Raw genomic sequence first — 27,176 nt, forward strand, 5'->3', positions numbered from 1 at the left:
CATGGGACATTCAGATGCTTAAGCTGAAATTTCACATGCTGAGTGCACATGTACCATCAACACTACCAAATCAACATTGTCTGGAGAGAAAAATAGCACCTGGATCCTTCCCACTGTGTTGCATTATGAAAAGAACATAAATTTCAGAATCGGGTGAGTTTCGATTCAAGTTCTCACTCAGTCGGTGATGTGAGCATCTCTCTCCCCAGCTTCCTTATCAGGAAGATGGACACTAGTAAGATACCTACCGGGGCTGTAGGGGGTGAAGTGTCTGCCAGAGGCTGTGCTTTGACTCACAGTTAAGTCTAAGTTTCCATCCTCTTCTTCAAACCTCCAAATAATACCCAAGTCTTATAGCTCTTTCAAGTTGGTAATGAGAGAGATGCTGCCAATGGTTCATGAAGAGGTAAACAGTGGGATGGTCCCTGGACAGAGGACTGGACCCCAGAATCAATGTTTTAGGGCACAATTCCTTTGCCCTCCCAGTGAGGGAGGAAGGCGCAAGTGGTGGAGGCTGGGAGAACAGCAGTCACACGGGAAGGATACTGGAGGAACTACCCTACTTTCCTTTGTCTTTTGTGTTTTGAAACCACAGGCCTCCGCAGCTGAAGAACACCGAGACAACACAACCATGGCTTAATAGCAGGATCGAGTTAGCATCAGGGCACATTTCCTGCAGGAGTGATTCTCGAGACTGACGAGCAGTCTAGTTAGGTGGTGGCAGCATTGGAAAACACAGCTTAAATGGAGATTTCATGAGGAATAAAGGTAACCAGAGGAGCTGAAATTCAGAAACCATACTAGTCAGCAATTACTGAAAGTTCTCTGCTGACCGCTGTTGTAAAAGCTTTGCCTGTCCCGACTCTGAACCCTCAGTAACAGCAGAGTTACTGTGATCATCCATATTTCACAGAAGAGGAAAGTGAGAACAGTGAAATTCAGTCACTTGCAGTGACAGGGCCTGGAATCAAACCCAGTATTCTCTCAACAGTGTTTACAGCCTCCATATGAAGGCGTTGGCTCACCATTATCCTAAACTTCATCTTTTTAAAGATTTTATTTATTTGTGAGAATGAGAGAGCAAGTGCTCGTGCCCTCGAGAGCACCAGTGGGGGTGGAGGGAGGTGGAGAAGCAGAGTCCCTGCTGAGAAGGGAGTCTGACACAGGGCTTGATCCCAGGACCCCAGGACCATGACCTGAGCTGAAGGCAGATGCTTTACTGACTGAGCCACCCAGGTGCCCCTATCCTAAACTTCTTTAAAAGATTCATTCCTTGCAGAGGAATGGGCAAACAACTCACAGTTGTAAAATAAATAAGACTCAGGGATGCAACATACAGCACAGGGAATATAGTTAATAATATGTCACAACTTTGTACAGTGACAGATGGTAGCTAGATTTATCATGGTGATCACTTTGTAATGTATATAAATGTTGAATCACTATGTTGTACATCTGAAATTAATACAATATTGTATGTCAACTGCACTTCAATAAAAATAAATCAAAAATAATTTGTTCCTGGACATGTTACACGGGAGACAATGAAAAGATACTGAGGTATTTGGGGATTCATGACTTCTTGTTTTAAGGATGTTCCAGTATTAGAGACAAGGATAAAGCATTAAATTATTAATATATTTTTTTCTCTAAAATGTTCAGATTGCAGATGTTCAAGATTGAGGATTATCAAGCAGGAAGCACCCCTTCAGACCATCTGATCTGCTTTCCTCTCTTTGTAGGTAAGAGCACTGAGAAAGGCAAAACAGGTTGCCCAAGAGTTCATGATGGCAGAAAGGGGGCCAAGATGCTGGGAACCAGACTGCCACGTTCAAAATCTGGTTCTTTCACTTCTGCTCAGTCACCAAGGCAAGTTGTTTCATCTATTAATACTTCATTCTTTCCATCTGTTAACTAGTGGCAACAACAGTATAAACTCTATCAGGTTGTTGTGAGGATTCAGTGGAAACAGTGACTACGAGAAGTAATCTCAATAAATGTGCGAGGCCACAGAAAGACGATGCTCCCCGGGTATCAGGTGGACCCTCGGCCAGCCCTTTCCACTGAGAAGCGTAAGCTTGCATCAGTAGAGGGATGGCCTAAGTCTCAAGAATGGGTTCCTTAATTCAGAGGTTTAAACAAACAAAAACACAGAGGGCGAGGCTTATTATTGCTTTTTAAAAATAAAAACACTAAGGGAAAAAAAGTGTTGAGTTACTAGGCAATGATTTTATAAATGAAATTTACAGAGGAACTTTCAATGGGACAAAAATAGTAAGACTTTTCAAAAACCAAATTGTTTTCAAGTGCACTATTTTTAACACAATGAGATTCTACTTTGCAAAAAAGAATCAGCTTGATGGTGTTTTAAGTTTGGAATATTAAGGTATTTTCAGAACTGAGGGTAAAACGAGTTCTTATTAATTTGCTGACATCGAATTCATTTATAAATAGGCCAGCTGTGAAAGCAGCCATAATCCATGTACATTATGTTTTAAAAATAAAAATAAGAATGCCATAAACTTGTCACACTTTTCCCTTCAAAGTAGATCTGTTCCTATTTTTCCATCAGATAATGCGAGACGAGGTGGGGATTGTCCCTTGGAGTCTCAGGGAAACAAGGGCTACTGTAGTATAGTGAGTAAACAATGAAAGAGAATGGGTTTTAAGTGCTACTCATAGCCTTCAGAAGGTCATCTCAGTTCCCTGGGATCCAGATTTCTTACCTGTAAGTGATATGGGCTGGTAAAGTTCCCGCCAAGTCTAAAATTCTAAACTACAGACACGTCCATATGCACACACACCAGATAATGTATTTTCAATTCTCTAATGCCCAACAACAATTAAACAACGTGGAGATCGCACCTGCACTGAACTTAGAATTATTTCCTAAATTATTATTTATTTGAATGACAGGATGGCTACACACTTCATTTAGGGTGTTAAGGCATCAAAATGGCATTTGCTAGGCTTGGAAAATATTTGATGAGCTAGTACCTATTCTGTCTTTCATAAGAAAATTGTTAGATGTTTTTATACCCTTTCAACCTACTAATATAACCTAATGGAGACCATTACATAAGAAGATTACTTAACTATAGATAGAATGACAAGATGACACAGGCAAATGTACAAAATTTCTGCTATTTCATAGGGATTTTATAAGATAAATATAATTTTTGAGATGCTGAAAAGCTCTGTTCCATTCTTCCCATGACCCTCATTATTCTAAGAGAGACTATGAATCCATTTGCAGGTGACTGGAGGGACACAGATTTGGGAAGCACTAGGCAAATTCTGATTATTTTTACCAAAAAAGAAATAAGCACTGGCTTAACATAAAGGGCATTTTGTTTTAAAATTATGAGTTTCAGAAGAAGCAGATAAATCATATTCACACAAAAGTGTTTAATACATGAAAACTGCTAGAGTGGTTATAAAATCTTACTAGTTATCCATTGCATGGAAATTCAAATCAGAACTATTTGCAGCTCTAGGGTCAGTCTAGATAATATATTTATGAATTCTCAGATGCAAATGCATACTTATACCTTTATACCTTTGCAGAAAATCTTACCCCTGTAGCCTTTGAGTTTTCTATTTTTAGACCCGGAATTCTTTAATGGCTTGGTTTAGGGGTTTTGGTACTGTGTGGGTAGATGCCGAAAGTTCAGAACCTTTTGTAGGTGGGAGAGGTGAAAAGAGGAGAGTGAGGGCAAAGAATTTGAAGTTCCCCAACCGCCGCTGAGTTCCACCAATACAGAGGCTACCACCCCCACTATTTCAGGACAGGGGATCAGAGGCTTGAAACCCGCTCAGTTCTTTCGAGCTCCTGAAGCCTGGTTTAATAGAACTCTAGATATTCTTTTCTATCCTCTAATGCCTAAAAATAGTATGAAATCCACACTGAAAAGACACACAGTAGCTAATCCAATGCTTCATTGTTCACCTTTCCTGTGGGCTTTTTTTAAGGACATGGAGAAAGGAAAAAAAAATACTGACTATAGTGTTAGGACTGAAAATTAGACTGTAGCACCAAAGGACAGCCAATTCAGCAAGAAGGACCTGAGGCCCATCCCAGGCAACACAATGTGTGTTATTAAAAGAGTAGAAGTTCAGGAGCAAGGTTGGCCAGGGTGCAAAACTTGGTCTCACTACTTAATAGCAATGTGACCTTGATCAACTTATACCTCCTCGGGACCCCATTTCCTTGTTAAAAAAAAAGACAAGGGACACCTGGGTGGGTCAGCGGTTGAACATCTGCCTTTGGCCCAAGGCGTGATCCCAGGAGTCCCAGGATCAAGTCCCGCGTCAGGCTCCCTGCATGGAGCCTGCCTATGTCTCTGCCTCTCTTGCTGTGTCTCTCATGAATAAATAAAATAAAAAATAAAATAAAATTAAAAAAAAGACAATGCCTTCTATCTCATCAGATTGCTGCAAGGGCTAAATGTATAGTGATACATGATTCGTATATTAATATAAAACGAGCACTTAATAAATGCCAGTTGTTACCAGTTCTAGTAGCAAAATAATTATTATTGTATGTAGCTAGAATGGCAAATTTGGAGAAATGACACTTTGAGAAGCAAAGACGTTATAAAACTACAGTAATTAAAAACAATATTTGCCATGACAGAGCAATTCTACTGTCAATATTAGTCTATGGATGCAAAAACAGAACAATGGAATAGAACAGTAAGTCTAGATACAGACCTGTATATACAGTCACCAGATATATGACAAAGATAACACTACAGTGGATTTTCAAAAACCTGTGCTGGGCCAATTGCATAAGTATCTGGAAAAAAAATCAATTTTGACTCCCTACTCTACACCATCTACAAAAATCAGTTCTAAGTGGATTACAGTTCTGACTGTGAAGGGAAAAACAATGACGCTTCTACATAATATAGGAGAATATATTCAGGACCTCGAGGTAAGCAAGGTTTTCTTAAACAGGACTGAAAAATCATTAGTCTAAAGGAAAAAGTTTGGTTTATATTAAAATCAAGAATTTCTATTTAACAAAAGATACAATGGGAAGGCAACCACTGAGTAGGAGAAAAACTTGCAAGATTACCTGATAAGGAAGTGTTTTCCATGATATATAAAGACCCCTGTAAGTTAGTATGAAAAAGATAGACAACTCAATTTTTAAAAGTGGGCAAAATGTAAATAGGCACTCCATGCAATAGGATATCTAAGTGGCCAATAAATACATGGAAAAGCACTCAGCTTTTTTAGTCATCAGGAAAATGTAAATCTAAACAACAATGAGATACTTTCAAACATCCATTAGGATGGCTACAATGAAAAGACAGGAAATACTAACTGGGGATAAACATGTAGAACAAATGGAATTCTCATACATTGTTGATGCAAGTGTAAACTGGCTCAACCACTTTGAAAACCACTTGAGTAGTATTTAGTTAAACCCAGATATTCATACTCTATGACACAGAATTCTACCCAAACATCTAAACCCAACAAGAATGCATATATATGCTCTCCAAAAGAAATGTAATTGGAAGTTCAGAGCAGCACTATCTGTTATAGTCCCAAACTTGAAAACCCCAAATGTCTACCCAAGAGATTAGATAAATGATAGCTTATTCCTATAGTAACATATTTACTACAAAGAAATGATTTTTTAAAAAAAAATGATATATACAATAACATGAGTGAATTGAAAACATAATGTTGAACAAAAAGAGCCCTATTCAAAAGAGAACATAATATATGATCCTATTTATCTAAAGTTCAGAACAGGCAAAATTCATCTATGGTAGTGGAAACAGATTATTCTTTTGAGGGGGGGAAGAAATTATGGGGAGGGCAACCCTAAAGAGTCTCCTATGGTTGTATAATATGCTCTGTCTTGATCTAGATAGAAAGTAGCTAAATGGATAGTCATTTGGCAGTTGTAAAATTCATTGAGCTGTGTTTCGCTTTAAGGATTTGAACACTTCTATGCATTTAAGTTACACTTACATAAAAAGTTAATTTTACAAAGTAGAACATGAGCTTTCTGGGTGATCAAAAACAGACAATTACATTTTAGACAGGGTAAAACTATTGCAGATGATTTAGATGGACTTCTCAAAAGCGGTACTGTCTTTGCCCTACCCATCACCTCTGGAAACAGAGATTTAGCATTTTACCCAGCCAGGTTGACCAGCTAGATAAAAAGGCACATCCTAGCACAATTATCTAAGTGGTATCAGCTTCTAAAGTTGGTCAGATGCACGTCTTCACACCTGGACTTTAGTATCATTTCACCTATTGGAAGGTTATGTATATTCTTGCATTTTCTTCTGCAAATGAGGATCCTGACCTTAGATTTGGCTGCTTGTATATGAACTCGAAGAAGAGTCATAATCATAATTTTCTTTTAAATGAGTTTCCTCCCTTCCTTCACCCATTCATTTATAGCTTCCTTCCTTCCTCTGTTCTTCCTTCCTTCTTTCCTTTTCTTTCTTTTCTTTCTTTCTTTCTTTCTTTCTTTCTTTCTTTCTTTCTTTCTTTCTTTCTTCTTCTTTCTTTCTTTCTTTCTTTCTTTCTTTCTTTCTTTCTTCCTTCCTTCCTTCCTTCCTTCCTTCCTTCCTTCCCATCCATCCATCCATCCATCCATCCATCCATCCATCCATCCACATGTATTGTCCACTTGTCCATCCATTCAACTAGCAAGGTAGTTAAGAGCATAGCCCTGGAGTCAATCTGTCTGAGCTTGGATCCTGGCTCTGCCACTCACTATCCAAATGACCTTGAGCTTATGAGCAAGGATAGATGAGTAAAGGATGAAGCTGATGGAGTAGGCAGGAATCAGATCATCTAATTCTTTGGAGACCACATTAAAAGGTCAGGCTTTTTTCCTCCTGCAATGGAAAGCCATTAAAGGAGTTTAAATAAGATGATGATAAAGTAACACCTCCCCTTCTCCTTTCTTACTCTACTTTTTTTTTCTTTTTAATGGGATTAACATTCAGGTGAATTGAAGACTCCTGTTATTCTGGAATCCACTTACTTGATATTTTAGTATATTAAGGATGAGTGATAAATCAGACAGAAATTTTAGAGGTAAGTGGCTATGAGTGTCAGTTCTAGACTAGACTGGGGCTAGAATCCTCCTTCTGTACCTTAACTATATATCCCAACCAAGTTCTTTAATGTCTCAAAGTCTCTTATTATGATGGCAATAACAGTAACTCATAGCTTGTAGAACTGAGTGAAGACAGAGAGGATTCCCATAAAACACTTAGCACAGTGCCTGGCATATAATAAGCTTTCAATAAATGTTAACCATAAAGACTTGTTCAGAATACAAATATGGTGTGTGATTTCCCCCTCCAAATGTTGAATTGAATATGAGGTTTAGCTTGTGGTGAAATCTTATTTACTTGAACCTCCTCCCTTTGTGAAGGTACTCCGTTCCCCTGGAAAGTTATAGAGCAACAATATCATCATCATCTTGCAAGACATTTAACAAAAAGACAAAATGTGCAGAAATTCCATTAAATTAAGATTTCTGATAAGAGCAAGCTAAGTGACCCCTGGAAGTTTGCTTATAATTAAAAAATGGTCTTGCTGATATGCTCTGCATTTATGCTTCTCCTTTGTCCTCTGGCTGAAACAACTATGACATGCAGGAAAATGGAACCTGGGTCCTTGACATCTTATCTTTTGGCAAAATCATTATCTCTGGATCCGCTTACAGGTCTATGAAAGGGTTCTTTCTTGGCCCAAAAAGAAAAAAAAAAAGGGCAGTAAAAAAAAAAAAAAGGAATTCTTTGGAAGAATATCAAATTTGTGGTGTGAGTTAGTGATGTATAAACCAAGTGTGAAGCACACTTACCTGGCTAAAGATATTTTACCTGCCTTCTGGGGGTGGGGTGCCCAGAGCACTCGGAGGGTCCAGTGGAAAATTAGGAAGGAAGATTCTAGTTGGGGGGTAAATAATTCAAGGCAGGGCAAGGAAGAGCATAGTCAAGAAGCAAATTTCTGCATATCTTTGTTAAAACTCCTTTATAAGGAAAATTATTCTGAGAAGTGGCACATTAAGAGCCTGTCATACAGCAAATTTAGCATGGATATAAATAATTGCCTGTCCAACCATGTGAGATGGGCACTCAAAGGTTATGCTGGGATAGAGGCAGATTCAGGAGCAGCTGGGATGTGCCTAATGGAAGACCCAGGAAGAACCGTGGACACCATCACATGACCATGGATTGGTTACACCTTATTTGAGGTTCAGAGCCTTAGCCAGAGCTAGGGAGCTGGCCAACATGGCTAAAAATGAGTATTCCTGAATCCAATAGATGCAATATTAAGGGAAGAGGACATGCTGAGGCTTGCTCATCATATCACTCTTTCTTATCTTTGATGCTCAGTAAATGACTCCCCTTAAAAATCTCAGTGACTACCTATAACTCTTAGGAGAAAATGCAATTGGGTTAGCACATTCAGCACTTCCCAGGCTAAACCTATTCCGCTCCTTCTAATGTCTATCCTCTGATGGAACTCTAAAATCAATCACAGTTTGTCCCTTTAGCAAATAAACCACCCCTGCTTGTATTGCTATGTGTTCAGCTCACAGGTTTCCCTCTTCATGGAGCCCACTGAGTTGTCCTCCAAAGTCCATCCCTTTGCTAAAGGCACTCCGAGACTCAAGCCTTGACTGCCTGTCTCTCCCCTTTGTGTTTCTACAGACCTTTCATTTTCTCCTCCACCTATTTGGACTGCCCCTTCTGATTATGAACCTACAAAAATAGGAGGCTTTGGTCATTTCTACATTGTTCATAGTTCTCACATGGCCAGCCTCCCCTTAGCACGTGCCCGCACATCCTTCCTCGGTGACCCTCTTTGTTCTCCAGTGGCATGCCATTCTTCCTCATGGTTGCCATTATGCCCCACTTCATGCACCACTTAACAGGATGCCCCAACTTTTGTACAACACACATCTCAGTACTTCTGCCATGATAAGGGTGGAAGGATCTAGACAGCCTTCACCCCCTGCTTTAAAACAGTCCAACCTGCAAAATGATCCAGTCCTCTCCTCTCCCCCACGTTTCTGAAACCCAAGCATAAGTGTTCTCTTAGGGGAACAATGAGGGACGTTATAAAGGAAGCAAATTAATTACACAAATTCAACAGAAAAGAAAAACAAATCTGATGATGTTGCTAAAATACAGAGGCATTACCCTCCTCCATAGATCAACTGCCAACACCCCTGCCCTGGGAGGGGGCTTCCCTTCACCATTCCTCACCCCACCTCATTCACCACACACCCACTAAGAGGAGGAACACGGGGTCTACCTCTTGTCTTGGGCCCTTCTTGGACTCTGTCAGAAGAAACATATGGCCTCGTGAATTACATGCCAGTGTGAACAATGCATTTACCCTGGTTGGTAGAACTAAGGGAGGTATGGGAGGATGTTAAGGGAATAATCCACTGACAATCATGCTTTTGCCAATGAGAAATTTGAAAGGATGGAGATTTATATCAGTGAACAACAACAGAGTTAAGTCCCTAATATTTTTGCCTATATATAGTTCCGTTCAGTCCTCTTAAACAAGAGAGCATGCTAAGAAGCACGTCTCTCTCTTGCTCAAGATTATGTGGGCTGGTCTGTGTGGAGGGACAGAGAGGCCCTCAGTGTATGAACAGAACACCAGGCCCCAAAAAACATATCCTCAAGCATCGCCATAATAATTTAGGAAAAGGTCAAGCTTCACACAGGCACTTGACTGAGATTTACCAAAAAAGAGGAAGCTAAAGGATAAGGCATTAAATATCAAACCAGAAACAGCTGGCTAGGCAACTTGAAAAGGACATAATCTGAATAACAAGACACTTGGGGAATCAGCTTCAGCAAATTAGAAGGTGAGCAGCCTAGAAAAGGGTGTTACTTACTTTAGAATATCACAATGAGCATGTACCAGGAACTGTTCTAAGCTCCTTACAAGTATTTTCTCATTTAATCATCAAAACCATTCCATGAAGTAGGTGCAGCTATTATCATCCCACTGTATAGATGAAGAAACTGAGACACAGAGGAGCGACATGGCTTGGCTCACAGAGCTAACAGGAGCCAGAGCCAGGGTTTCACAAAGGTTTGGGTCCAGAGTCCTTGTTATCTTGCTGCTCATCGGACAGAGATTTCTCTCCACTGAAGGTTTTTAAAGCAGAAAAGCCTAGAGCCTAAAGCATTTCTAGAATGCCTACTTACTATGCTTTAAAAATAAGTTTAATTCCATTTCTTTCTTCTGAGACCCACCACTTTAATGAAGACTTGATCTTGCTAAGATAATTTTTTGGATATGCGATTCTTAGAGTTGGTAAGACGGCACTGTTTTTGCCAATTCGTCTATGGCAGACATGCATTCCCACTGAAACATTACTGTTTCAATGCTGGGGGGTGGAAATCAACAATTTGTACACTCTTAATTTCAGGGACATTTATTCGCTCACTGGCTTAATAGATCCTTATCCTAATAAAGAAGATATAAAATTTATCTCTTTTAATGCAGGCTAATATCCTGAAAGATTAAGAAATCAAGCTAGTGAGACCAATCTTTTTTTTTTTTCATCAAACAATTATATAGTGCTTCATATATATGAGCCACTGTTCTCAGGGCTTTAAGATTATTAAATGATTTAATTATATGAGAATTAAACATAAGCCACATTCGATTTTCATCTCTATTTCGCAGGTGAGGGAACCAAGGCATAGAGAGGCTATGAGACTTGTCTGAGGTCACACAGCCAGAGTGTGCCTGTAGGAGGCGATCAGCCTGCAGAGGCTGTGCTCTGAATCAAGTAGGGGCATAATCAGTGTGCTCATTCGGAGGTCTCCTTGCCCCAGTAGCTATTTAACTACATAGTAGCTGCTGCTGTCCTAACCGTTACGGTTAGATATGAACTTGCCCAGAGTACATATACTAAGGTCACTAGGCCCCTTTGGCCCTGTCTGGTCACCAACAGATCCATGACTACCCCCAGGTGCCTCAGATTTTAGAATCTCATCAATAAAGAGCCAAATTCTATCACGTCCTCACATTAAAAAATGCCACACACTCTGATTTCTTTTTCAAAAAAGATTATGTTAGGGCTGAATCTCTTTATTTCACAGAAAGAGACTCAAAAACAAACAAACAAAAACCCAGCTGCCAGTGTTTCAGTAGTATCTTGCAACACAAGTTTGAGTAGACCGTGGCACGTTCACAAGGGTGTGCTCTAAGAACCGATCATGTCGTCTTGAGCGTACACACATCTTGGAAGCGAGTCTAGTTTCGCAGTTGATAAAAATTATTTTCACTAATAAAATTAGGTTGAAGCTCTTGTTATTGTTTTAATGAGACTATTTTTTCTTCACACTACACAGTTTTGTGGACTAACTGGTATACTAGCAAAGTGGAAACTGGCTTCTTGTCCCTCGCCCACCGGAATGGATGCACACATAGATTCTGCATTAGAAATGTGTGTTTCTGAAGAATTCCGTCTTAAATTGATGGGTGAAGATCTATTTTAACCCTTCGTTAGTTATTTAAATTCTTCTTATACTAAATATTTGCTACTCCCCCTCTGCCTCCCCAGTCTTGCTGACATATAATGATAATGAACCCCTACAGTTTCTATAACATCCTTGTATTTTCGGGTGGTTGTTATCCAATGGCAGACTTTGCCTCCAGTTGAATTAGCCTTAAACCAAATTCAGCAAGAGTTATTTTGGCCTTCAGCTTCGTGGCGATCATCTTTTTCTTTCTTTCTTTTTAAACCCTCACCAAAAAGAGGTCATTTTAGATAAGGATGCATCTTAATGAAAAACCTAAGTAAGGATAAGACTAAAAATAAGATGCGTTTAGCCTCAGTAGGAAGATGCTGACGGAAACTCTCAGACCTTCCTTCTATATGAAATAAAAGTTAATGCTCTCAGACACTTTAATTTTCATTCTTTGTAGACACTTATCTCATTTTTTTGATCATTCAATTTTGTTCTTGATATTTTGAAAGAGTTCTTTTCCTCTTCCCTGACAAATGCATCTAGGAACTTCTATTTTATAGAAGTTTTCCAATTCTCTAAAAATAGAGATCATTCTGTTATTACTGTTATTCTCTTACCCATACAAGTGACCAGGACATCTCATATGGTCACCGGAATGTACCATAAGATATTCAATATGGCACCATGTTTCCTGCGAAGAAAGCCATTACATCTAGCATGTATGTATGCAGGTGGATTCCTCACGAATGCCTTCAAGATTATCCAATGGCCGTTAGGACCTTAGAGGGGAAAACATAATGACAACAGCACACTAATGTTGTATAACTGTTATTCTTCTGTCTCCCAGCTCTCTGTCACCTCCTTCATAGACTTGTTCTTCGTTTTCAGGGTTCCTTTCTACCCAAGGTTCTATTCTCATCTTTCTCTTCTCTCCCTTCACTCTTGTCCTAGGAAAATTCATCTAGTCCTGCAACTTCAATGCTCACAACTGCCAAATCTCCATGCCAAGCCTTAGTATTTCCCTTGAGCTCCAGACAAACACCTCCTTCCTGGATATGTCCCCTGGATGTCCCTTAGTTGCCTCAGACTCAAAGGGACCCAAACTCATTATCCAAATTGACTGGTTTTCCACTTCAGCTGCTAATCTACTTGGCTGTCCAGGTCAGCGTTGCCTACTCTCTCAGTCACCTTCATATCCTAAACATATTTCATCCTGTCTTGGCTCAAATGCTCATCACTGCTCTCCCAGATTATGACAAAAGACTTTCAAAATGGTCTCCCACCCTCGTGATGCATCTGTGTTCCTCACTGGTCCACATACAGAGTTTGTTGAAATCTAATACAGCCACAACAAAACACAGATATAGCAATGACAAGAGTTTAATTAGTGCTTTTTCACAGTGAAAATAATTAAGCCATTCTGTTTAAAATCCCTCAGATAAAGTCCCTAATCCTTAATAAATGTGGACTATGCCTTGTCTTGAATAAGCCAATTTCAGGGCAAGTTTTTAAAAATAAAACTTCCAGAGTGCATTTATCAAGGGAGCGGGAGAAAAGAATTTAAAAATCTTAAGAACAAAATAAAATGACCAAAAAGATCAAATACACCATTTACAAGACTTCTAGATGCCGACATCTGACTTCAACACCCTTCCTCATCCCACTCCCCTTCTCAGTGAACATTCCTACAGGTCTTTAAGTTCCATTGCAGTTGGTAGCACCTCTATGGAATACTTTTATTCCTCTTATCTAGAGGCTGACACTTCTAAGTGTTTCCATCTCATCCTCTGCCAATTTCCCAATTGTCTGCTTTCATGTCTCCTCATAGGAATTCTATGATCCTGGGGACTTGGGACCATGCCTTCCCTGTCTTTGTATCCTCCGTACTTAGGTCCTCAAGTCATGTTGTGGAATGCATGGTTCATTGTGAAGTGGTCCTCGACTGATGGTGCAAAGTTACTAAAGTCACAACTTTCAAAAATACTTCATCTCCTTATACTCAACTTTTGCATTGAAATATATTCTTGCCAGTGTCTGTTAACCACTAAACATCCCTCCCCACTGACAAAACAAAACATGACCACAGGAGAAGGCTCTGCAGAGACCATGCCCACACATTTCAGTGCCTGGGCTAAAATAAGCATGTGAGTGTGTAGGACTCATCATCATATTGTACCAGGAAGCGCGCCCTCCCATATTTAAAAATATACTTGTTTGGCTTGATTCAGGCTGCTCCTCATTCCAGGCCTGCCTGAGTCACTGGAGAAACATCCTATTAGGGTGCACCCCCACTGATTGGCTTCCTTTGTATGTTCACGATGAGTTAGGAGACATGACTCACAGTTCACTGTTATGACAAAAAGAACTTGCTCGCCTTCCTTTTCATTACTGATGTTTTGTGGGCTTCATTGGCACCTCTTAGAAACATCTAAGGGAGCCAGGGGCAGCTCAAGAATTGGCATTATTTATTTTTAACAAGCAACTTTGCTTAAAGTGCCTTTCATCAGAGCAGCAGATACTTTGATGGCCTGGCACATTCGAAGTTCACACTACTCCTGGGAGGCCGGTAGCTGGCCAGTCTCACTCTGCCCTGTCATCAGCAGGAGGCAGGCATGCTCGAAGGAGGTGACGACAGCGCACAATACCCTCCTGCAGGGTTGGCTCCTAAAACCAGTCTCCCAGGGCTGCTGTCGATACGTGGCCAGCTGGATATGCTTTCTTGGTTATGATCTTCCAATGCCTGACCTAGAGGAGACATTCTCCAGCATAACCAGCGGTCAAGCAGTGAACATGAAGCAAAGGGAGAGGACAGCTAAATGACTGCCACCTCCTACAGGTCACCTAGGACACTCCAGTGCTGCCAGTGGAAGAAGTTTTAAGTTCCACCATAGTTGTAAACAATAGAGGTTAATTCCTTTCGTTCCATTCCAGAAAACATTTTGAGTGGCTATATACAGAGGTAAATCAGACATGGACTCTGCACAGAAGGAGAGCAGCAGAATAAAGTGCAGTGAGTTATATGCCCCAAAGGAAGAACACACAAAGGGTTAGGAGAAATCCAGGGGGAGGATGGGTTTATTTTCTTAGAGAAATTGGCATTTGAATTGGACTTGAGGATGGATAGAATCTAATTCATAGTTCTGAATGTGTTTTTCTTTGAGAACAATTTCCCAGGCAGGCTCATTTCAAATTCCACTTACATTCAGGCTCCAAATTCCATAATCAACGTCTCTTGGAAGCCATTTAAATGCATGCATAGAAGTCTGCCTGCAAAGATGCTTCCATGCACAGTTCTATCAGGAGTGGGTTTATGGTGGCCAATAAATGAAACAGAGCAGAGACTAAGTCCAGATCGCTCTGCTTTCCAGGGGATCCTGGTGCCGTGAATTCTGACTCCGCTTTAATAGAAAGCGATAAAAATACTACCACCCACTTACCTCGGAGGCACACTGCAAGAATGGATAATGTTCAAAGCACTTAGGATTTTGTAGGAGAAAAGTGCTCTATGAAAACAGAGCTTTGTTATCATGCATGTTGGGTGAAAATGAAGTGAAAACAATGTCTAGAACATGTGTTTAAGGAGGAAAAAACCCAGACACTAGATTATAACTTTCAAGTGAGTCAGCATCCCACAGCCAAGGCTGGAAGGGTCGTTCCCAGAGGGTAGGGGTATAATGATCTGGGGCAGGTTGAATATATGAGGAAATGAGGCAAAGGCAGTGTCTCTGATGACAGGGGTTCCTATTAAAGTACAGAATGTGCAAAAGGAACCACAAGGCAATTTGTCTCATGACCAGGTAAGAATATCCACATCCAAGATAATCAGAATTGATTCTCTAAAAGCCAAGAGGAGGACATACAGAGGACACTGAGAGGAAAACCTATTCAGTGCCCAAGGCAGAAAGGGGCAGGTGATCCAGAACATTCAGTGGTGCAGAATAATGACAAGAGACGATAAAGAAAGGGTGTAAACAGTTGGTGAGCAACTCTGAATTAGATGGGAGCACGGTGTAAAGCAAGCAAGCAGGCTGTTCGCAGGCTTAAGTATTGGTCCACTCTCCAATACAGAACAGACATATGTTTTCTGGGTGAATTACTTAATTTCTCACAACCTCACATAGCTGAGAAAAATCAAAGGAGAAAATGTATAAAAAAGTATCTTCAAAGATATTTGGGTATTATACATTGTAATTGAGCTGAGTTCTAAAGAATTATTAAAAATCAGAAGAAAGTCCACAGAACAGAGCCATGCATTCTGGCTATGGAGTTTTTTTCCTCTTTTTCAAAATAGATGCAAGACTAGAGTTGGATGGAAGCTTCTGGAAAGGACCCAGTAACCCAGAAGTGATATAACCAGTGTTTGGACTTCCGCGATAGAGAAATATTCAAAACAGATTTTTGACAAATTGAACAGAAGTGGAAGAGAAGATGAAAGAAACAAAGATGACCTTGAAAGCCTGATTTTGCAGAAATCATAGAAGAATAAAGTGGCTGGTGTAAATGGGAAGCTGGATGGAGGAAAGAAAATGGTAAAATGGGGAGGAGGGAGGACTTCGCTGGTATGAAACCCCAATGAGGTTATTACGGAACCAAAAGTAAGCTTCTAACCAAATAATAAAATGAGGAGTTGAGACTTTATTAGAGGAAAATTTTCTGCATCTGCTAGTCGATCTCACAGAAAACAAAATGGCGATTCTCTTACGTAAAGGAGAGTTAGTATCTGCCCTTTAATGTTTTAACAGAAGAAAATCTGCAGCGAAGAGGTTTCTCATGGGAATAGGTTTGATGCCAACAGTTCCTGTGCATTATGTGGGAGAGTCACACATGTTTTTCTGTTATTTTTGTTAACCTTAAAAGCTTTTGTTTTCACTCTAGATTGGTATTTACGTTTGCATATCCTTCTCCAATTCGGCCAAAAAACGGATCCGCCATTCTATTACTGAGTTCTGGCCAGTTCTGTCCACGAACCCCTATGGCTGAGGACATGGGAAGATAATTGAGCTGCTACCTGGGGAGACACAACCATGGCCTGTGGTGAGGACTCAGCAAGCAGTGCCAGGAATCAGGCCATCAGAAGGCCTGAGCGGCCTGGACACGGGCCTGGAGCCCCTGGCAAAGGAATGTGACAAAGATAAGCAAGGCCAACTTCGTTCTGGAGAAAATTCAGACAGAGGGAGGTGGGAGGGGAAATGAGCTGAGGCAAATAACAATCTGTGACAGAACCCACAGAAATCGGCTACTAGCCCAGCTCCCTTACCAACACCGAACCAAGTTCGGAAAGGTCAGAAGTCAAGGTCGGGCTGCTTTCTAAGTGCATGAACATAGACGACAAGGAGCCAGTGGGGGTAACATTTAATATCTGTATCTGGAAATATTTCTCCTCTCTCTTTCTCTCTCCATCTCTGTTATATTCTGAACTTCTCTCTGAGTATTTTTCGTAAGGAATATAGAAACTTACTAACAAGACAGGCCATTTTTAAAGGGTTTTTTGCTTTTGCTTCAAGACATCATCTCATTTGACCAAATGAATATCAAAATGCCCACACAAATACGCTAATCTACGGCTTCAGGATATGGTTAATTGGGCAGCTGACACCCCTAAAAGTGTCAATATGGAATAAAAGAAATTATGTAAGAATTATGGAAAAGTCAATCTACTTGGAAACACTGATGAGAGACTGCAATCAAGAGTATAATAAATGCCAGGGTGCCTGAGTGGCTTGGCCAGTTAAGTGTCTGACTTTCACTTAGGTCATGATCCCAGGGTCCTGGGACCCATGTCAGGCTCCCTGCTCACTGGGAAGTCTGCTTGTCCATCTCCCTCTCCCTCTGCCTCTCCCAACCATGCCTTGTGCTCTCTCTCAAAAAAATAAAAAAGATCTTTAAAAAAAAGTATAATAAATGTTTCCAGAGATGATGGTTCCAAATTAACAGACGTAATGCTTAAGTGGACCCACCTTCTCAGTCCACAATCCACCATACCCCCAAAATATATATCCTTTAAGTGTCCTACATGGTCCCATGCTTTTCAGTAAGGGAACCACACAGACAACCTTGATGGAAGCCAAAGAAAACAAGCATGAGGCTATGAGCTTTTTGGCAACAACTGCCAAGGATCATCCAGCTTTATACTCTTACACTTCCTATTCCTATAAGTTCCAATGTCTCCCTTGCTCATAACATTCTTGTCTTTCCTCGGCCTCATTGGCTGTCATCTCATAGGACACATGTGCACTTAGTCCCCTGTTCATCCTGCCCATGGATGCTGACCTGCCTGTGCACTCATGTCCCTGGATCTCCACCCAAGTGTGCCCTGTTTTTGCAGGACAATTTCCCTTATTTTAATAGAAACCTTGTAGAAACCATGAATTAAAAGTCCATGCCTGTGACCCCAAGGATGCTCATAATATTTTGGGATAGACATTTTTTTTTCTTAAAGATTTTTTTTAAAGATTTATTTATTTATGATAGACATAGAGAGAAAGAGAGAGGCAGAGACACAGGAGGAGGGAGAAGCAGGCTCCATGCACCGGGAGCCCGACGTGGGACTCAATCCTGGGACTCCAGGATCACGCCCTGGGCCAAACGCAGGCGCTAAACCGCTGAGCCACCCAGGGATCCCCTGGGATAGACTTTCTGGTCTCAATTCTTACTATTAGTGTTGTTGCTTTTTCTAGATATTCTAAGCATCACCTACACCTTAAATTCTTAGCAACAGAGGCTGGAAATGAAAAGATATGACAAGTTTCTTCCTTGCTTACATGTTTTTTAATACTACTTTTCCAATTTCAGGAAACTCTATGATTGATTTCTTTTTTCTTCAAAGGGTTAGAAGAAGTTCCGTGTAAGATTTAAAGAAAGGAATCACTGCTGCTATAAGTAAATGTGACTTTGTTTGTGAGAACACTCATGTGGGCACACATAGGCTCATAAAATAGGTGGCCGTTTACATCAGGTATTTATTGAAGGGTGAGATGTACAGATCATGACGTGCCATGGTCGGAGGTAAAATAGTTTGTTTTTTCTCCTCTATCTATATGATCAACATAATGATGATTTAAGATAAAAATGTAGGCTCCAACCCAGGATAATTAAAAATGCAACAACTTAAAATCTTTATTTTACTCAGGAAAGATGGTATATTATAATGCTATCTAGAAGAACTTCCTGTGATAATGAAACTCTGTGTGTGCGTGTGCGTGTGTGTGTTGGGCAGAGCTATTAAGCACTCGAAAGGTAGCTAGTATAACCAAGGAACTGAATTTTTATTTTATTTTTTTAAGATCTTATTATTTATTTGAGAGAGAGACAGAGTGCTTGAGCAGGAGGGGGTGGTGGGCAGAGGGACAGGAAGAGAGAAAAGCTAAGCAGGGAGTCAAACATGGGGCTTGATCCCTGAACCCTGGGATCATGACCTGAGCCAAAGTCAGACCCTTAACTGACTGAGCCACCTAGGCTCTCCAGGAACTGAATTTTTATATTTTATTTGTTTTTACTCCATTTGAATTTAAATAGATATACATGGCTAGTGGCTAAGTGCAGTCTTAGAAAGATGTTTAGTTTAAACACCTATTATCAGACAAAATAGTCTCAAAGTACAAAACTAAAATTGAATAGAAATAGTTTGAGATCATTTTACTCATCAGTACTCCCTTTGGCACAGGTTAAACAGGTGACTTTGTTCAAGAAAAAAAAAATTGCTGGGATATTGTACTAAGAGTTCTTGCATATTAGGTCTTCCAATTCATGACCGATAGAAGTGAATCTCCATGGAAAGGATTTAATATTTTATGCCAGTAACATTGACACAGAAATAGCAGAAATGTAGACGTTAGAAAGCAGAACATTAGAATAGCAGAAATGTAAACCACCTAGCTGCTACTAGTATGGGCCTGATGTGATGTACAACACTCCAAGAGTGGCAAATCCCTTCTCTCCCCCAAGATATAATTCCATTCATAGTGGGTCCTGGAACAAAAGAAGCCAGTGACATACTTAAAGCACATGTTTCTCACATCATGTTACCTCCAGTTAGCGTATTTCTCTATGAGAGAAGGAGGAACATTATAATGGGACTATAATGGCCCACCCCATCAGCCACAATATGGTGGGTGTAGGAAACAGGTGTTGTGTGTCCCTCATAGGTGTATCATTAAGATTCTATGTAAGTCAGGGATAGCAAGTTGGGGAGATTAAAGAAAAGTGTAACATATATAATAGGTAATGTTAACAGTCCTTATAGGAAAAAAATAAAGAAAAACAACACTTATGTTACATCATTGTACCACCTTGGCTGTTCCTATAATGTCCTTAAGGAAAAGGAACAATGCAAAGATTGTCGCCATTTGTCATGAGCATGGACACATGAAGCCTTATTCAGCATGGCTGGGCTACAGGCCCCTGAAAAATACAAGGTATATTTCAAAAAGGAAGGTCTTTGCCTGTGGGCTCCTGAGTTATCACTAGAACAGCAGGGCCATATATATATTCTGTCCAATTTCTCCTAGAAATTCCCAGCCAGAGTGAGGGGATTGGGAGTAGGATAGAGGCATTATTTGAAAAGTACTGCCAAGGAGACAAAAAGGATGAGTGTTTTGTTGTTGTTTTCAAAACGGATGAGTTTTTGATGTAAGTCTAAAAGAAATGCAGTGAACAAGAATGAAGTCATAACACCTGGTACTGGCCATAGAAAGGGGAGTAAAAATGTGAGTAATCAAGCTGTGCACAGTGGTGACCCTGCCCTCGAGAGCACACCAGTCAATATGGCAGAGTGGCCCCCCGCGCAGGGACACATCCTGAACTGAGCCACTGTCCATCGAGTTAGCCCAAAGTGGTCCTGGGTGTTCTTCATTTTGTTTGCTACCTTGATGAAATATTTGCAGCTAATTACACTTTGGAAAATAAAGACACTCATGATTTATGTTTCAAAACCTAAGTAACTGCTTTCATGTGTTTTCGACAGCTCTATCTTGCTTAAGAGAGTGACATGTTCACAGGGACTTTACGTTTCACATTTTATTTTGCATTTCACTGGAGAGGCCTATGCAGAGCCAGGTCTTTCTGTAAAACCTGGTTTGTTTAAGGCAGTGCTGTAGTAATTAATCAAATGTTTCTCTGTTAACCCCATTCCTCCTGCTTGGTATTGGTTTCCCTCAGTCACGTTCTGATTTCTTTCTTTCCTGGGTTAATCTGCAAGAGCGCATGAGCTCAAGATGAGTTGCCTAGTTGCTACACTGGTGATGTCACGATTAGATTATGCCTTAACATCTTTGGGCCCAGCAAGCTATAATAAAGATGCAGGTTATGTGGGGAGAAGCCAGTGGAAATCTACCACAAGAGATCAGAAGTTCAATTCCACCTCTGAGACACCCTTGCTTCTGCTCTTCCCCTGGCACTCTGCACCCAAGCCACTACAAGACCAGAGGAGCTGCTTGTCACACATCTCTAGTATCAACACGAATGGGGCCACTGTCTCAGTCCCCAGTGTAAGGAAACCACTGTCACCTCACCTCATCAACCTCTTAACTAGACTTTGTCATTTCATTCCTCCCCACTACACCTGCTGTAATCCATTCTCCATGTGGCATCCAACGGTGATGTTTTAAAACACATCAGAATAGAGGGGAAGGGAGAAGAAATGAGTAGGAAATATCAGAAAGGGAGACAGAACATGAAGACTCCTAACTCTGGGAAACAAACTAGGGGTGGTGGAAGGGGAGGAGGGCGGGGGGTGGGGGTGGATGGGTGACGGGCACGGAGGGGGGCACTTGACGGGATGAGCACTGGGTGTTATTTTGTATGTTGGCAAATTGAACACCAATAAAAATAAGTTTATTATTAAAAAAATAAAAATAAAATAAAAACATAAAATATAAAAAAATAAAATAAAACACATCAGAATGTGTTGTTTCCTGCTTCAAATCACATGCCTGTCACACTTAGAATGAAATCTACTTGGATATCATTCTACGAAGCCCTAGGAGCTTTGCCTTCTATCCATCTCTCCCACCTCATCTTCAATGTCCCTCTCTTGCCCCTACATCCAGACACACTGACTTCCTGCTGTCCTCACACCCACAAATCTCATTTCCAACTACAAGGCCTTTGCACTGGCTGTTTCCTCAGCCTGGAATATTCCTTAATGCTGCATGGTGGCTTTCCTTGTGACATTAAGGTCTCAGCTTAACAATGTGACCTCTTCACAATCAGATTCGGTCTGAAGTAGCAGCTATCATATCACTTGATTCAGTCTGTGCATTGCATTTTTTTCACAATGTGACATTTTTATTCACTTTCCCTTTCCACCCACTTGCAGCAAGCCTCCGTTGGGCAGGGACATTGTATATGCAGCCTATCATTGTGTCCACAGGGCTGAGAACAGTGCAGACACCTAGAAAGGACTGTGAATGTATCTGGTGACGTCAAATTGCCACTAAGGCAGGTCTGAGAAGTCTGCCTCCCCCAGGCAAAGTCTCAGAGCCTTTCAATCACTCCATTAACTTCTCTCGTCTAACCACGACTAAAGCAAAGATACAACCAAGCAAACTGCAAGCAACAGAGTAGTCTTTTCTCAGCCAATAGTCATAAAGAAAACAAGACATGAGATAAACTGATGGATTCCCTGAATGTATGGAAAGACACCACAGCTTTCCTCCACTGCACCCAGAATTTTATTAAAGGCTGCTAGGTAACTCTACTGACCACAGTTCTCAAGACTGGCCTACTTTCAAAAAATACTGAAGGCATAATAATTGGATAAGTAGTTTCGAAGACAGGGTATATAAGGGGAGGCTGGCTATGAGGGCACACTGGGGTTTTGGGGGATGATACAAATAATCTGTGTTTTGATTGTGGTGTTGGCTCCTTGATTATAAATGCGTGTCAAAACTCGAAGAACTGTACACACACACAAACAGCGTAAACTCTATTGTGTGTAAATTATATATCAATAAATGTAATTAGCAAAAAACTGCTGAGGTCCGAGTCTACCTGAGATGATCTAAATGAAACCATCAGAGCCTGAGCCAGAACATGATTTAAAAGCTCCCCAGTTATTCTAACATGGAGCCCAAAGTGAGTCCCATGGCCACAGAATAGTCACACAAAGGAGGGGAAGCCACCAGGAGAAGGGGCTGGGCCAAAGGCCAGCTGTGCTACTAGCCCTGAAAGGGTTCAGGGTTCCTATTTTTGAGGTTTGTGAGGTACATTCTCCTCTCACTTCTTTACAGTGATGCTATCCCTACTGCCCAATAAGGGGCTGGAATAATGGGTAGTCTTTTTTATACACATCAGACAGAGTCAGGGCCAGGGGGAGTGGCATGGAATGTTTGTTCTAAGGGCAGAGCGCTACAACCCGTTCAGTTTTTTTAAGTGGAGAATAATAATACATGGACACATGCTAATATTTTTTCTTTTGTTCTGTTTGTTTATGATACAGCAAATAGGCTATTTTGGGGCAGATGTGAAAATCCTCAGTTAGGCACGGGAAGGGAAGAAGAGCTCTGTCCGACTATGCTTACTACTGCCCTCCAATCTGGGGGAGGATGAGTGTCCTTACGGATTAACGAGGATAATGACCATTCCCCTCTCTCAGGTCACCTGGAAGGTTTGGAGCATCACAGGTAGTAAGGTGAAATAGTAAGTCCCAATTACTGAGTCGCTTGATTACTCCTAGCTTTAAAAAGATGATTCATCTATATACTCCGCAGAAAGTTCTAGAAAAGTTCCTGTGACATAAGCAGAGTCTAGATTTAGTCATTGAGCTTCACTAGCTGCATCTTTGAACACTTAATATATTCTTACGTCATTCACATCTTTACTTGTCATTATGATGAATTCAAAAGCTGCTAAAGTCATTAAAAGAATAATACTTTCATCCCCACTAACTTCTGGGTCTTCTGACCGAGATTTATTCTAGGATCTTACGTAACCTTCAGCTGTTTATGGGTAGGGGACTCATTCTGAAAGCTTCAAAATGCTCTATGGTACAAAAAGAGTTAGTGAAAAATAAGGAAGCATGAACTAAGAAAGTAATGCTAGAAGTGATGTAAATGAATTTGGTTGACACTCTGTCATTTACTGAGGCTGTTCCAGGAAATCTGAAGAGAGTATGAACTTTAGTTAATATTATTAATGATAACAAATGTAACACACTAAGATAACAAAATCTGGGTGCAGGGTACATGGGAATTCTTCGTACCATCTTTGCATTTTTCTGTAAATCTAACACTGTACAAAATATATTGTTTAAAAAAATAGTGGTATAAGAAACCAGTAAGATTTGGCATTGTCTTTTTACTGCTCCAAATTTATGACATGTCATTGTTACAAAAAAAAGTCTCTATTTTGATAAGATGGTATATATACATTTTTTCACATCACAATAGTTCAAAAGCTTTTTTTAAAACATTTTTTTCCCATCACTGACTTTGCTCTACAGCAATTTCCCTCTCCTTTATTCTCTATTAAATCTTAAAAATACCACTTATTCAAACTTGGGAGGAAGAAGAGTTATTTCCATATCTCTGCGTTGCCTTGTTCCACAAAGGAATTGAGAGAAAAGGAAAGTAATTCAATAAAGTCTTATTTTTCCTAAATTCCAAAATAGTCTAAAATTACAAAAGTCTTTTACTCTTTCCATGAGAAAGAGTATATTTTATGCAATACTTCAGAGTTAACAAAGCATTTCTCCACATATTAGGTAACTCCTGTAAGGTTTAAAATTATCCTTATTTTGGGGCACCTGGGTGACTCAGTTGGTTAAGCACTGGACTCTTGATTTCAGCTCAGGTCGTGATCTCAGGGTCCTGAGATCAAGCCCCCCATGAAGCTTGATGCTTAGTGCAGAGTCTATCTGTCCCTCTCCTGCCCTCTGTTTGTCCTCACATTCTCTATCTCGTAGGTAAATAAATAAATAAATAAATAAATAAATAAATAAATAAATAAAATCTTTTATAAAAATAATTATCCTTATTTGGAAATTAGAAAACAGGTTCTGAGGGGTGAAGTAAAACCTTCAAGCCATGCAGGGTGTCGGCTTCCTGCAGGCCTTGTGGCCTTTCCTCCACCCTGCCGGCCCTGGAACCCACACTGTCACTCTGGAGGAGCCTTCTGTAAATAAAGCCCATAGAAACATCTTGCTAAATTCTAAATCAATCTTCAGTTTATAATCACGGTGTCCACCTTTGCCTACATACCACTTCCCTGCTTCCTGAACATAAATAACCCAAGAGCCAGCTGATCTTTCACTGTATTTTACCTGCCTGTCTCCTTTTAAAATTATAGAGTCTATATAACTGCCCAGCAATTATACACAGTTTCAACAGATGAACTCAAGGTCAGCCTCTGAAAGGGAGAAAATTGTTTTCTACACATACACAGTAATGTTTGTTAGGAGTCAGAACCATCTCTGGTGATTGTACCAGAAACATCGAGCCTTCTTTATCTCCTTCCCACAAGGAATTCCAAGACATTGGCACTAATAAATGTGAGAAAAAAAAAAAAAAAAAGAGGTCCAGGCCTCTGGCCAGCCGCCTTCTTACTAGATAATGACAGGACTATGAGCATCCCACTTGGAGCTGCCCTCCAGGCTTTAGATCGGCCTCGGAAAGAACCCCAGTGTGTCTGCTCTCGTTAGAGCAGGAATTTCGGTTTGAGGTTTTGATATTTTATAATCATTGATGAATCAAATGGGAGAATGAGAATGATGAAAACAAGACAAAACAAAAAAAAAAATCAAAGCATGAGACAAATCAAAGACTGAGGCAAATGTCTGCAGTTAACCCTACAGTCTGAAACTCATGGCGAGATCAAGGGGAAAGCAACAATATGTACCTTGCATGAGATTTTGATAGATCGAGGAAGGAGATCTTTGAGAGATCAAGGGAGTTTCTGGAGCAAAATAACAGCTGATATAAATTCACTTTCTGATTTTTTAAAGGGGACCTGGGAACTCTCTAAGCAATCGCAGCACAAAGCACAAAGAGGTTTTCAAGATCCTTTCAGTTTATGGAAGAGATTGAGAAATGCCGCGAACAACTCACTATATGCTTATAATGAAACAGAAATCCTCCTCCTGTGTTTACAAGTCGCAGATTCCCATGTAAAGAAATTATGACTCGGGAGCGATCAAACATTACCCTCAAAGAAAATAGTCTCCACCATTTGTCTTTAGCAGTTGATGCTGGAGCTTCTTTAACTTGCAAAAGAGAAAAAGAAAGCGTTGAGCAACGTAAGTGAATGCCTAGAAGGGCAGGGCTAGGGCTGGCTCACCTTTCCGTTCCCAGCCTCCAGCACTTCATCTGCAACACATGTTTGTTGAATACAAATGACCTGGCATTGCATTTTATAGGCCAGCTGAACAACATAGCTTGTTAAATACAGAAATAGCTCATTAATCAGGGTACCTGCCTGTCACAGAATTTCTTCTCTATACACAGCCGACTTTCAGTCTCTTGTACCAGCTTTGAAACACACAATCAAGAGAGCAGGGCTGATCACAAAAGTGGGTCCAGGTTAAGTAACGAACAGGAACACCAGCTTGGCCCCAGTTGAGCAGGATCCAGCTTGGCCTATGAGCACTTTGAGAGCTACAAGGGATATGGAGGAGAACAGATGCCCTTGAGTGAGTGAATGCAGCCACCACAGTGCCACTTGTTCTATGGGCTCCATGCATCGGCATTCAAGGATCTCCCTCAATAAGATAATTCCGGCTGCACCACAGCAGCAGACTCTTCCTAACTGGGTCCTGGGGTCCAATCTAGTTAAGTGCCTTATGCATAACCACACCTGCTACCACAAACATATCTGAAGTTTACCTAACCTACAAATAAACATGGCCTGTGCCAGAGTTTGAGAGACTTTCCTAAATAAAGTACATGAACTCTTAATGCTTGAATTTGGAGTTGTCACCAAGAGATCTTTCTGCATTCAGTTGAGGCTAGTGGGTAAATGTCTCCAGGAAAGGAATTCATATCATAGTTTTTTCTTTCCCTATCCTCTTACTGAGAGAAATAGTGATTTTTTTTTTAAAAAAAAGCATCTTAAAATGAGAGAAACTTGCTTTCTTTGATCAAAATATAAGTCATCATGTTAAATATTTACTATGGCAGTTTATCTGAAAAATCATTATACTTTATCATAAATTATTGCTTTTCCCTTGTACAACTAAACCTTCACATCTTGAAATTTATGATAAAAATTTTCACTGATTAAGGCACGGGTTTCTCAAACTCAGTACTGACATTTGGGGCTACATAACTTTATGTTGAGAGGAGGCTGTCCTATGCATTAAAAGAATTTTTAGCAGCCTCTTCCCATGTGATGCCAGCAGCAATCTCCACCAGTTGTGACAATCAAAAATGTTTCCTGACATTACCAAATGTGCCCTGGGGTGTAAAACTAACTCTCCATGAGAGCCACTGATTAAGCCATTAAAATCTAGTGGAAAGCCTACTTTATTATACATTACATACTTAAAAAACACATTTCCTTAAACTATAAAAATGACATAATCTCTTTATGTCATAGAACTTTATTTTAATTATTTTATAAGTGAGTAGATGAAAAGCATTCTTTCCTGCGTATTTGCACAATAACTATGACTTCTGTTTTCTGAAATGCTGAAAAGATCCTTGTCTCTTTGGTGTTACAGAGCAGAAGCCTTTGTCCTGAGAT

General features: G+C 40.3%; 1 protein-coding gene across 20 annotated transcripts in view; it reads right to left on the reverse strand.

The window, feature by feature from the left end:
• Nucleotides 1-27,176, reverse strand: part of ELMO1 (engulfment and cell motility 1) — a 672,133-nt gene that overhangs the window by 165,292 nt on the left and 479,665 nt on the right. The gene's annotated exons all lie outside the window — the stretch shown is intronic.

Source organism: Vulpes vulpes, chromosome 7 (genome assembly GCF_048418805.1).
Source record: "Vulpes vulpes isolate BD-2025 chromosome 7, VulVul3, whole genome shotgun sequence".
Classification (NCBI taxonomy): Eukaryota; Metazoa; Chordata; class Mammalia; order Carnivora; family Canidae; genus Vulpes; species Vulpes vulpes.